This window comes from Pseudophryne corroboree, chromosome 12, assembly GCF_028390025.1.
Source record: "Pseudophryne corroboree isolate aPseCor3 chromosome 12, aPseCor3.hap2, whole genome shotgun sequence".
NCBI classification, from domain to species: domain Eukaryota; kingdom Metazoa; phylum Chordata; class Amphibia; order Anura; family Myobatrachidae; genus Pseudophryne; species Pseudophryne corroboree.
The window spans coordinates 79,588,539-79,601,676 of record NC_086455.1 but is presented as its reverse complement, the minus strand read 5'-3'; the positions used below and the strand labels follow the sequence as shown (position 1 = coordinate 79,601,676).

The following is a 13,138-nucleotide window of genomic DNA, read 5'->3' as shown; positions in this document are numbered from 1 at the left end:
TCTGTAACCAACTACTCAAGTACTCCATTCCCTTACATTACTCACTCTGTCCCTAACCACACCCATTCCAGACCCTTGCGTGTACTGTACCTAGCCATCCAGTTCCTGGCACTTACAGTGCCCTTGTATTTCCTTATCCATACCCATTTTGGGCCTTTACAGTACTCTTTCTTGTTCCTATCCACCCATTCCTGGACCTTACAGTGCCCTTGGTTGTCCCTAGCAACACCAGTTCCTGTCCTGTACAGGGCCTCTGCTTGTTTCTTACCATGCCCATTCCTGGCCCTTAAAGAGCCAGTGCTTGTCCTTAACCACACCCGTTGCTTACAGTGTAATACTGTAGCTTGTCCCTAACAATGCCAATTGCTGGCCCTTACATTGTGTTTGCTCATCCCTAACCAAGGGGCCCAGCTAGTGGAGCAGGTGGAGCATGGCCCCTGCTCTGCAGCAATAGGCTGCACCGCCCCAGTCCCCCCTGCGTGTCTTTGCATGGCCCTCTCCCCTCACTGACAGCAGCAGCCTCGGTAGGACCTGCCCTCCAGACCAGAGATAAAGAAGCATCAAGCAGCTGTATGGCTGCAACAGAAGAGGAACAGGAGAGATCTACAGGTATGTTAGAGTAAATGTGGGGGAGGGGAATTTAGCTTATCGTAGGTAATAGTAAGAATAAGGGGTTAATGATATAATGGGGTTAAGGATTTTCTATGCGACTGAAGGTCATTAGAGGATTAATGCACATAAATTTAATTATTTGATGATGTTGGGCTAATTAATAGTGGGGAGTATGTAGTTTATGTCACAACTGAGGGCCTGAGCTGACGGGAGGCAGCCTCAGTTGTAGGGGCTGAGATGTACCGGAACCTGGGAGGTTGTATCAGACCCCTGGACATGTAAGTAACATGAATAATAACTGCCCGAAGGCGTGACCACGACAACTTGGATAAAAGTCAATGATGTTTATTATGACAACTCCGCAACACAGCAGCAGTAAAAGAAAACGTAAAAGTCAGCAAAGAATAAATACAGTTCCTGGGTACTACAGGATGGCAGGAGCCACAGGGCACTGGTAGTGTGAGATAGTTCTTATGATCTTCTAGATGGAAAGTCCTTACCAGGCCCGACTGTAGCAATGGAGATAACCCAGGATTGTGCCAGCTGGTGTTCCAGGAAAAGCTGGGTTGCTGAAGATAAAACAGCTGCTGTGGATACTGGCTGGAACCAGACTGTTGTTAGCACGGAGTGGATACTGGCTGGAACCAGTTAAATAATAAATGAACTTGGGAGCGATGAAATATGAACTGAAATGTAGAACTTGAGAGCGGAGAAATAATAATACCGGTGGAGAGTGGTAAAGTGTAGAAAGGACACCGGCCCTTTAAGGGAAGCTGTACTCTGCTGGAAGCTGAGCTGGAAGCAGGTAATGTTGTAGCTGGAAACAGATGAATCCACAATGGATTGGAGAGTCAGGCTACACCGCAGGTGGAATGCTGGTGCGGGTCTCTATGGTGGAAGTCTTGAGACAGGAGCTGGAATCTGGAAGACAATCACAGGAGAGAGACAAACAGGAACTAGGTTTGACAACCAAAGCACTGACGCCTTCCTTGCTCAGGCACAGTGTATTTATACCTGCAGCAAGGAAGGGATTGGCTAGGCAATTATGCAGATTAACAATACTGACAACAGATTGGAGGAAATGATCAGCTGACAGAATCCAAGATGGCTGCGCCCATGCAGACACTTGGAGGGAAGTTTGGTTTGTAATCCATGTGGTAATGAAAACAGTAATGGCGGCGCCGGCCACTGGAGACAGGAGACGCCAGGCTGACAAGTGCACATCCAACCACGCGGACACAGCGGAGGCCGCGGCTGACGTAATCGCCACTCTGACACTCTGCATGCAGAAGCTCAGGGACGGCGGCGGAGGCCGCGGGAGACGCCATGCCAGATGTAATAAGGCGTTACTGTGACAGCGTCTCAGAGAGACAGGAGAGGATGCAGGAATGTGAACATTAGGATAACAGATGGGATCCGGTCCTGGAGCGCTGAGCCAGCCTTAGGAGGCATCTGATGGGTAAGAAATGGCGTCCAGATACCCGGATCGTGACAGTTTAGTTCTTGTAAAGGTGTTACTTATATTAATTACAGTGAATGGCGATGGTACAGTGGCAGTTGCTCCCTGGGGGCTGGAGCGTAGATCACAAATAGCAGAGGGGGGGCACTTAATACATAACCCTAAGTGTACTGTATGGCTGTCACTGTGATGTTCTCGCCATTATATATTTGTCACTGTGATATTCTCTGTATTATATTGTAGAATTTGCGGTTAACGCAGTGCTAAATTCATTACGCGTTAGTGTAATGATCTCTGTATTATATGCTGGTCACTGTGCTGTTCTTTGTATTGTAATTGAAGTGACTGTGATGTACTCTGCGGTGTATTGTGGTCACTGCAGTGCTGTATGTATTGTATGGTGGTCAGTGTGATGTTCTCTGCATCATATGGCGTTCATGAAGGTACTACTACTGTCTACTGTTGAGGAGGAGCACTGAGCTGTGTGACAGAAGGCCTAGTTTCACCCCTGGCTTAACTACACCCGTTCCTTGTCTGTACAGTGTCCTTGGTTGTCCATATCTATGCCCACTAATGAGTCCATCCTATATTAGTTTATAGCTTTCCTTTTTATTATGCTTCTGTGCATCCTTTCTCACACAGATATTATGCATTAAAATCAGAGATATTACATTTCAGTATAAAGTGGGTGTTCTATAATATTTTATTAAACACTACTGTAGGCAAAATCACTCACCATTTATTGATTTCATTAGGTTTTATTTGTCACTTAAACCCCTTTCACACCGCACGAATAACCTGGTATTGACCCCATATAGTGCCGGATCGACACTGGTCACTGTGCGGTGTAAAAAGGCCCATGGCGAATTCCCGGGTCGCAGTGTTATTCCCGGGTTTAATACCAGGTCAGGGGCAGTGCGTGCAGGTTGCCGGGTCGATACGACCCTGGATCCGTTCACTACATAGGGAGAGGCGGCGCAAAGATGAGCTCATCTCCCAGCGCCGCCTCCTCCCCCGATGCCGGCTTAGCTCCTCGCCGCTATGGCAAACCAACCCGGCATATTGCCAGGTCAGGAAGGCAGTTGTTAGGTCCTTCTCGGGTGGGAATTGGCATTGGACCCTGTTTCCAATTCCTGGGTGGGACCTGGCATTTGAGATGGGAAAGGGGTATCAGTTTGAACTGTATGTATTACTCCTTTTCATCCCAGTAGCAGTAAAGGTTCTTTGCAATAACATCTTGCGAAAAATCTCATTGCAATAAATGGTATTTTCAATTACAGAAGTCTGCTTTCTAATCTTGAAAAAGCTTTGCTAAATATGCCCCCCCCTCTATATTAAAAAAACTTCTTAATTTGGATCTTAATTTTGTGAGATTGAGGTGCTTTCAGTAATCACATCAGTAGTGTGCAGTATGAAATGTGAAACTAATTACTTATCATCCATGTCTCTGTAGATCTTGTAAAGAGTGTCCAGATAGGCTCTGCAATGGGAGTTAGCAAAATTAATTCCAATGATCCATGAAGAGATTTGAAAATGATTAATAGCCACTGGTCAAATGATCATTTTACAGTTTTGTCTTGTCAGAATTCAGCGGAGTTCAGTTACATTTTACATGAATAAGGATAAGGCCTGAACTCGTGTCTAAACCTTTTCTCCAAGCACATGAAGATAATGGTTTTTAAAACAATCTACTGTATGTATTTTAGGTCTTATACAGTAACATTGTTTCTGGTAATCTGTAAATTGTGCTCACTTTTTAAATTACCTTCTGTTATGTTGGTGAATGGACTCTTCAGAACAGAGGAGTCATTCACTTCCCCTATCTCAAATATATTACATTACATTCTTTGGGGGTCTATTTATCAAATTGGTCCGACAATACATTTCACCATCAAGGAAATATTTTTTTCATAACTATATGAGAAAACAAACCTCCTGTTCTCACATTTACATTTGTAGAATTACAGGTTGAGTCTCCCTTATCCAAAATGCTTGGGACCAGGGGTATTTTGGATATGGGATTCTTTACCGTATTTTGGAATAATTGCATACCATAATGAGATATCATGGTGATGGGACCTGTATCTAAGCACAGAATGCATTTATGTTACATATACACCTTATACACACAGCCTGAAGGTCATTTTAGCCAATATTTTTAATAACTTTGTGCATTAAACAAAGTGTGTGTACATTCACCCAATTCATTTATGTTTCATATACACATTATACACACAGCCTGAAGGTAATTTAATACAATATTTTTAATTCTTTTGTGTATTAAACGAAGTTTGTGTACATTGAGCTACAGAAAACAAAGGTTTCACTATCTCAGTCTCACTCAAAAAATTCCGTATTACGGAATATTCCGTATTTCGGAATATTTGGATATGGGATACTCGACCTGTAATTAAAAATTAAATGTCTAAATAAAAAAAAATAGTTTTGCTAAGTAGCAAAAATGCTTTATTTACATCCTAGCATAGAAGGACGGACCCCCATGTTTTCATTCTAATTCATCATCGTGTTTTCATTTTGGCATAACCACCCTCAAGTGTTTTGGTTCAAATTAGTTTATTGGTTTAAGATTCCTTTAAAATCGATAAACATTTTAAAGGTATGCTAAAACCAGCTAAACCTGGGGTGTCAAACTCACGGGCCGCTTGCGGCTCCTACCACATCCTCCTGTGGCCCGCACGCAGGGTACCTTTTGCGGCCACGTTGGCAGGGGTTAACTTGGGGTGGAACGGCATCCCCGGCATTCTGCCTCTATCCACCCACGATGACGTTGCCTTAGTATCTGCACCGCCCACCGGCACCCACAATTCATGGCCAGCGGCAGTGTGAAGCAGCCATTAAGGAGCCGCTGAGCCATCACAGCAAGCCATAGCCCATAAAGCTGCAGCCCTTACAGACGGAGCCTAGACCCCTGAAGCAGCATGCCCACAAAGGAGCATCCTGAAAATGTAAGTCTCTGGGGCATGCTGCAGAGTTGATGGGGGTGCAATGGGGAAATTTTCTCTATCAGGCACTACACTGGGGGACAGTATGTGTAACTTATAGTATAGTGGAAGTCATTGTGTGTAACTGGCACCACACTGGGGGACATTATGTGTAACTGGCACTAGGCTGGGGAACATTTTGTGTAACTGGCACTATACTGCTGGACATTGTGTAACTGGCACTATACTGGGGAACATTATGTGTAACTGGCACTATACTGGGGAACATTATGTGTAACTGGCACTATACTGGGGAACATTATGTGTAACTGGCACTATACTGGGGAACATTATGTGTAACTGGCACTATACTGGGGAACATTATGTGTAACTGGGGAACATTATATGTAACTGGCACTATACTGGGGAACATTATGTGTAACTGGCACTATACTGGGGAACATTATGTGTAACTGGCACTACACTGGGGAACATTATGTGTAACTGGCACTACACTGGGGAACATTATGTGTAACTGGCACTGTACTGCTGGACATTATGTGTAACTGGCACTGTACTGATGGACATTATGTGTAACTGGCACTGTACTGATGGACATTATGTGTAACTGGCACTATACTGGGGAACATTATGTGTAACTGGCACGGTACTGCTGGACATTATGTGTAACTGGCACGGTACTGCTGGACATTATGTGTAACTGGCACGGTACTGCTGGACATTATGTGTAACTGGCACTGTACTGATGGACATTATGTGTAACTGGCACTGTACTGATGGACATTATGTGTTAATGGCACTGTACTGATGGACATTATGTGTGACTGGCACTATACTGCTGGACATTGTGTGTAACTGGCACTATACTGGGGAACATTATGTGTAACTGGCACTATACTGCTGGACATTATGTGTAACTGGCACTGTACTGATGGACATTATGTGTAACTGGCACTATACTGGGGAACATTATGTGTAACTGGCACGGTACTGCTGGACATTATGTGTAACTGGCACTGTACTGATGGACATTATGTGTTACTGGCACTACTGATGGACATTATGTGTTACTGGCACTGTACTGATGGACATTATGTGTAACTGGCACTATACTGGGGAACATTATGTGTAACTGGCACTGTACTGGGGGACATTATTTGTAACTGGCACTATATTGGGATACATTATGTGTAACTGGCTCAATACTGGGGACATTATGTGACACTATAGTGGGGGCATAAAAATATTCTGTAATACGGAATAATCCATTACCCATTATATGTAATATGTTTATTTTTCTTGCGGCCCACAGAAGACTTCAGAAAGAAAGTGTAAATCCGCACCAGTCATAAAGAATAATATCTTATTACAGAGACCAATATCAAAAACTGTTGTAATCAATTGGAAACAGTAAATTATTGGTGGTGCTCCCAAATAATTTGTAGATTAGGCTACAATTAAATACGGAAGAACTAAGACAAAAAAACGGGTTTTTGGGAGCACTCTTTTTGTAGAAATGAGAACATAGATGTATGTATATAATATGATATGAAACTTAACCTTTAATAATTCCTTAAAATAATACTATTTATATCCTACGTTAATAATAGCTTGATTGCCCTTTGAGCAAATAAGGTTCAAGATCATAGAAACAAATATCAAGGTGAAAATATCATTGAATTGCGTTCAATGATTCCTGTAATAAAATGAACAATATAAGGAATCGTGACGATCACTATATAATTTAGGGAATAGTTAAACTGTGAAACAAATCGGTATCATAAATGAAAGAAGGCCAAGAAAGAGGCCGACCTTATACAGGTTTAGTATCCCATATCCAAATATTCCGAAATACGGAATATTCCAAAATACGGAATTTTTTGAGTGAGAATGAGATAGTGAAACCTTTGTTTTCTGATGGCTCAATGTACACAAACTTTGTTTAATAAACAAAGTTATTAAAAATATTGTATTATATGACCTTCAGGATGTGTGAATAAGGTGTATATGAAACATAAATGAATTGTGTGTATGTACACAAACTTTATTTAATGCACAAAGTTATTAAAAATATTGGCTAAAGTTACCTTCAGGCTGTGTGTATAAGGTGTATATGAAACATAAATGTATTATGTGCTTACACTTGGGTCCCATCACCATGATATCTCATTATGGTATGCAATTATTCCAAAATACGGAAAAATCCCATATCCAAAATACTGCTGGTCCCAAGCATTTTGGATAAGGGATACTCAACCTGTAGTAAAGTTTTCAAAGATAGTCTTCTATAAAAATTGCCCATGGCACCTAGTATTCCCAGGTGGTCTCCCATCCAAGTATTGACCAGGCCCTACCTGCTTAGCTTCAGAGATTGGACAAGATCGGGCGTATTCAGGATAGTATGGCCGTGGGCAGATATTTATAGACAGTGGTCGAAGTGGGGTGGTATACGGCGGTATGGTATACCGCCACTTCTTCCACTGACCCGGAAATGCACTGAAAGTGCAGCAGGAGGCGAGGGAAGTGGCCATCCTGCTGCACATTGTGCTCCCCGTCCCTGCGCGGCGGCCGGCAGCTGTGTAGAGCGCTGTAGTAGCTCACAGCCGCTCACCGTCAGCCGCCCGGCCGCTGCTCACCACCGCTATCCGGCCGCTCACCGCCCGCCCTTCCACCCGCCGCTGCCCGCTCTCCCACCCGCCGATGCCCACTCTCCCATCCGCCGCCAGCCACCTGCTGTATGGGGGCGCAGGGGTAAATGATGCAAATTTGCATTATTTAGCCCCTCCACTGACCCACGAATCATGGCATATTGGGGACTGGGCATAGTGATGTGCAGCCCAGACGTGCCTCCCGCACTGGGAAGCAGCGTCTTCTCCCAAAGAGATTTTGAATGTAGTCAACTTAAGTATGAGTTACCCTCAGTAGCAGTATTAACAAGAAAAAAAAAATCACAGCCTATAATGCCCACAGACAGCTGCCTGATTAACAAACAGATAATATAGTAGTATGAAAGTGCAGCAGGTGGCAAGGGAAGTGGCCGTCCTGCTGCACATAGTGCTACCATCCCTGCTTGGTGGCCGGCGGCTGTGTAGAGCGCTGTACTAGCTCACAGCCGCCAGCAGCCCACCGCTCACCGCTGCCAGCCACCACCAACAAATGAGGTAATGTTCCCCTGCTGTCACCTCTCTCCCTCTCGTTACCGTCCCTGTCCCTACTGTCACTTTCTCTCTCCCAGCTATCACTGTCGTCACTCTCTCTCTCCCTGTCACTGTCGTCACTCTCTGTCACTGTCGTCACTCTCTCTCCCTGTCACTGTCGTCACTCTCTGTCACTGTCGTCACTCTCTCTCCCTGTCGTCACTCTCTCTCCCTGTCGTCACTCTCTCTCTCCCTGTCGTCACTCTCTCTCTCCCTGTCGTCACTCTCTCTCTCCCTGTCGTCACTCTCTCTCTCCCTGTCGTCACTCTGGCTGTCCCTGCCGTCACTCTGGCTGTCCCTGCTGTCACAATTTCGGCTCATTCAGTGTGCTATAATGTGAATTTCGGCTCATTCAGTGTGCTACAATGTGAGTTTCGGCTCATTCAGTGGCTCATTCAGTGTGCTACAATGTGAATTTCGGCTCATTCAGTGTGCAACAATGTGAATTTCGGCTCATTCAGTGTGCCTCAATGTGAATTTTGGCTCCTTCAGTGTGCTACAATGTGAATTTCGGCTCCTTCAGTTTGCTACAATGTGAATTTCGGCTCATTCAATGTGCTATAATGTGAATTTCGGCTCATTCAGTGTGCTACAATGTGAATTTCGGCTCCTTCAGTGTGTTACAATGTGAGTTTCGGCTCATTCAGTGTGCTGCAATGTGAATTTCGGCTCGTACTGTGTGCTGTAATGTGAATTTCAGCTCGTACCGTGTGCTATAAGGTGAAAGGGGCACCAGTACTAGATAGTATAAGGGGTTCTACTACACGGGACATGCCCCCTTTTGGGTGACCATGCCCCCTTTTCTGGAGCGCGTGCGCATAATTACTTCCTTCACTTTTGCATACCCCCACTTCAAAATTTCCACTTCAACCACTGTTTATAGAGTATTATACAGAAAGCAGAAGTGTCTATCTTACTTCCATCCTCTATAAATATCTGCCCACGGCCATACTATCCTGAATACGCCCGAAAAAAACTTTAAACGGGCTCTGAAGACCCACTTCTTTACTAAACCCAGCCAAATCTCATCCTAACCCTCTGTTCGACGCCCTTTGTCTACCCCATCTGTGTCACCCCTGTCTGTGAGCGCCTCCCCTTTAGAATGTAAGCTCTCACAAGCAGGGTCCTCTTCCCTCATGTGCTTATACTTTTCTTTAACTATCTTAGACTGCTCCAAATCCTGCGGTTTTCTGCCACCTGGTACTTATGTCAGTGTCATCTGCTGATGTAGCTATGTATATTTACCCTGTACTTGTCCTAAATTGTCTTCATCTGTAAGTCACTGTTTTCCTGTTTTGATTATTTGCTTATGTACTCTGTAATTGGGCGCTGCGGAACCCTTGTGGCGTCATATAAATAAAGGATAATAATAATCTGCTTATTACTATATTCACATTTAATAGTGTATAAATATGCTCAAACTGTCAAACATAACATTTGCAACTGCCGCAAAAGCTACAGTTCTTGCTGAAACGTTGGATATTTTAGTAAGAGACTTTGAATAATATTATAAAATAGATGTTTATCAGAAAATACACGTGATGTGCATGCGGAATTGTTATTGGCATATAGAGAGAGCACTAAATTCATACTTACCGACTTCTGGGCTGCTCTCTCCGGGAGAGAGCAGCCCGTCGGCTCAGCAGGGGGGGCTGGCAGTCAGGTGACGCGCAAGGGGGGGGGGGAGAGAAAGGCGGAACGGGGGCGGGCCGGAGGCGGAACGGGGCGTGGCTTCTGGATCACATCATTTAAGCCACGCCCCCGCTGTGTAATGTCGCGATTACCGGTATTATACAGCAGGGGGCGTGGTTACGATGACGCGATTCAACAAGAATCGCGTCATCGCCTGCCCTGACCGCCCACTTTACTCGTTAAGTGGGCGGCGGGCAGGGGGTGACCCTCGTAAATCGGGAGACTTGCCTGCTCTTCCGGGGGGCCGGGAGGGTCACCCGTTTTTCGGGAGCCTCCCGGCCATTCCGGGAGGGTAGGCAAGTATGACTAAATTAATATATTGAGTGCAGGAATGTATTGGTGTAATTAGAGAAATACTGTATAATTATTATCAGGGAGCGAGTTTTATTATAGTATGACTGATTTACACAGTTATGATAGAAGAAAACATCAATGTAGTATATTTAGTTTGTATTTCTCATAGAAGCGTTTTTCATAGTGAAATGAAAATATAAATAAGAAAATTCTCTCTCTCTCTCTCTCTCTCTCTCTCTCTCTCTCTCTCTCTCTCTCTCGTTAAAGGGTCTAGAGCATTACTAGTATGTATTCCTTATTAAACAGAATGGGGCTGATGTAGTGATGCACACAAGCTACTGAAGCTGTAATTACTCCAGCATAGTACACATGGAACTAAATGTGTATATATGCCTATATGCAGAGCCATACACATCTTTGTGTGGTGATCGTCAGTGGTGCAGAGAGGGGCGGGTACTCTTTACCCAGGCCTGTTGGAGGGTCCTGGGTCCCACTGCAGTTCCCCTTCACAATTGTAGACAGTGACAGCGGGGAGAGAAAGGACACTGCAGCAGCAGCAGCCTCTCCCCAGCTTAGGGATGGCCATCGACCGTCGATGATTCAAAGTCATCGATGGTCTATGACCAATGTCGCATACTTTTACCATCGATGGGGGAGAACCAGATGGTTTCCCTCCATTGATGGCTAGACCAAAACAATATTTTTTTTTTTTTTTTAACAAGATGCCAGGACGTGGAGCATAGCTCTGCCCCTGACATCCGAGAAGTGTGATTGGCCAGCGGGTCTTTCACAGAAATAACAGGGATGGCCATCAATGAGAAACCATTGATGGTCTCCCATAGCATAGTTCGTGAACACACCGATGGTCATCCCTACCTCAGCCCAACTCACACGCTGCTGTGTGCTGCGTTGGGAAGAGAGGAAGCTGCAGAAGCAGTGTCCTCTCTCTCTCTCTCTCTCTCTCTCTCTCCCCACATGATGATCGCTCCCCCCCCCCCAGTAGCTGTCCCCATCGCCCCCTGCTCCTCACCCGGCGCCCGCCCTGTGCAGCGCACGCGCGGACACACAGACACCTTTTTTTTGAATATTCCCTAAGAAGGGTGGCTGGCCACACCTCCCTGCATTGACTCCTCCTTCGAGTACGTGGCCCCAGCACAGCTATCGTCCCTATCCAGATGCATTTGATAGCTGCCACCATCAGCAGGTCACCAGCCCTATACTAGCCTGCAGTTCTATTGACATCCCATTACAGCCCTTTACATGCGACTCCTGCATGGTGATAGCCACAGGGTGGCTCAGATCTCTGAGTGACAGTGAATTTAATAGTGACTAGTCGAATCTGTCCCCATTCATATTGTAGACGCACAGCCCTGCATGCTTTATTCAGTTGACCTCATAAAACTGATACATTTCTCTAACGTCCTAGTGGATGCTGGGAACTCCGAAAGGACCATGGGGAATAGCGGCTCCGCAGGAGACTGGGCACAACTAAAAGAAAGCTTTTAGACTACCTGGTGTGCACTGGCTCCTCCCACTATGACCCTCCTCCAAGCCTCAGTTAGATTTCTGTGCCCGGCCGAGCTGGATGCACACTAGGGGCTCTCCTGAGCTCCTAGAAAGAAAGTTTATTTTAGGTTTTTTATTTTACAGTGATACCTGCTGGCAACAGGCTCACTGCATCGAGGGACTAAGGGGAGAAGAAGCGAACCTACCTGCTTGCAGCTAGCTTGGGCTTCTTAGGCTACTGGACACCATTAGCTCCAGAGGGATCGACCGCATGGAACTGGCCTTGGTGTTCGTTCCCGGAGCCGCGCCGCCGTCCCCCTTACAGAGCCAGAAGCAAGAAGAGGTCCGGAAAATCGGCGGCAGAAGACATCAGTCTTCACCAAGGTAGTGCACAGCACTGCAGCTGTGCGCCATTGCTCCTCATACACACTTCACACTCCGGTCACTGAGGGTGCAGGGCGCTGGGGGAGGGCGCCCTGAGCAGCAATAAAAACACCTTGGCTGGCAAATATATCACAATATATGGCCCCAGAGGCTATATATGTGATAAATACCCCTGCCAGAATCCATAAAAAAGCGGGAGAAAAGTCAGCGAAAAAGGGGCGGAGCTATCTCCCTCAGCACACTGGCGCCATTTTCTCTTCACAGTGCAGCTGGAAGACAGCTCCCCAGGCTCTCCCCTGTAGTTTGCAGGCTCAAAGGGTTAAAAAGAGAGGGGGGGCACTAAATTTAGGCGCAATATTGTATATACAAGCAGCTATTGGGAAAAATTCACTCAATATAGTGTTAATCCCTAAATTATATAGCGCTCTGGTGTGTGCTGGCACACTCTCTCTCTGTCTCCCCAAAGGGCTGTGTGGGGTCCTGTCCTCAGTCAGAGCATTCCCTGTGTGTGTGCGGTGTGTCGGTACGGCTGTGTCGACACGTTTGATGAGGAGGCTTATGTGGTGGCAGAGCAGATGCCGATAAATGTGATGTCGCCCCCTGTGGGGCCGACACCAGAGTGGATGGATAGGTGGAAGGTATAAACCGACAGTGTCAACTCCTTACATAAAAGGCTGGATGACGTAACAGCTGTGGGACAGCCGGCTTCTCAGCCCGCGCCTGCCCAGGCGTCTCAAAGGCCATCAGGGGCTCAAAAACGCCCGCTCCCTCAGATGGCAGACACAGATGTCGACACGGAGTCTGACTCCAGTGTCGACGAGGTTGAGACATATACACAATCCACTAGGAACATCCGTTACATGATCCCGGCAATAAAAAATGTGTTACACATTTCTGACATTAACCCAAGTACCACTAAAAAAGGGTTTTATGTTTGGGGAGAAAAAGCAGGCAGTGTTTGGTTCCCCCATCAAATTAGTGAATGAAGTGTGAAAAAGCGTGGGTTCCCCCGATAAGAAACTGGTAATTTC

The 13,138-nt window shown here is 45.7% G+C and overlaps 1 protein-coding gene and 1 pseudogene across 3 annotated transcripts in view; one reads left to right on the top strand and one right to left on the bottom strand.

The window, feature by feature from the left end:
- Positions 1–13,138, top strand: part of RGS6 (regulator of G protein signaling 6) — an 802,086-nt gene that overhangs the window by 408,732 nt on the left and 380,216 nt on the right. The window lies entirely within an intron of this gene.
- Positions 7,330–7,447, bottom strand: LOC134981715 (5S ribosomal RNA; annotated as a pseudogene).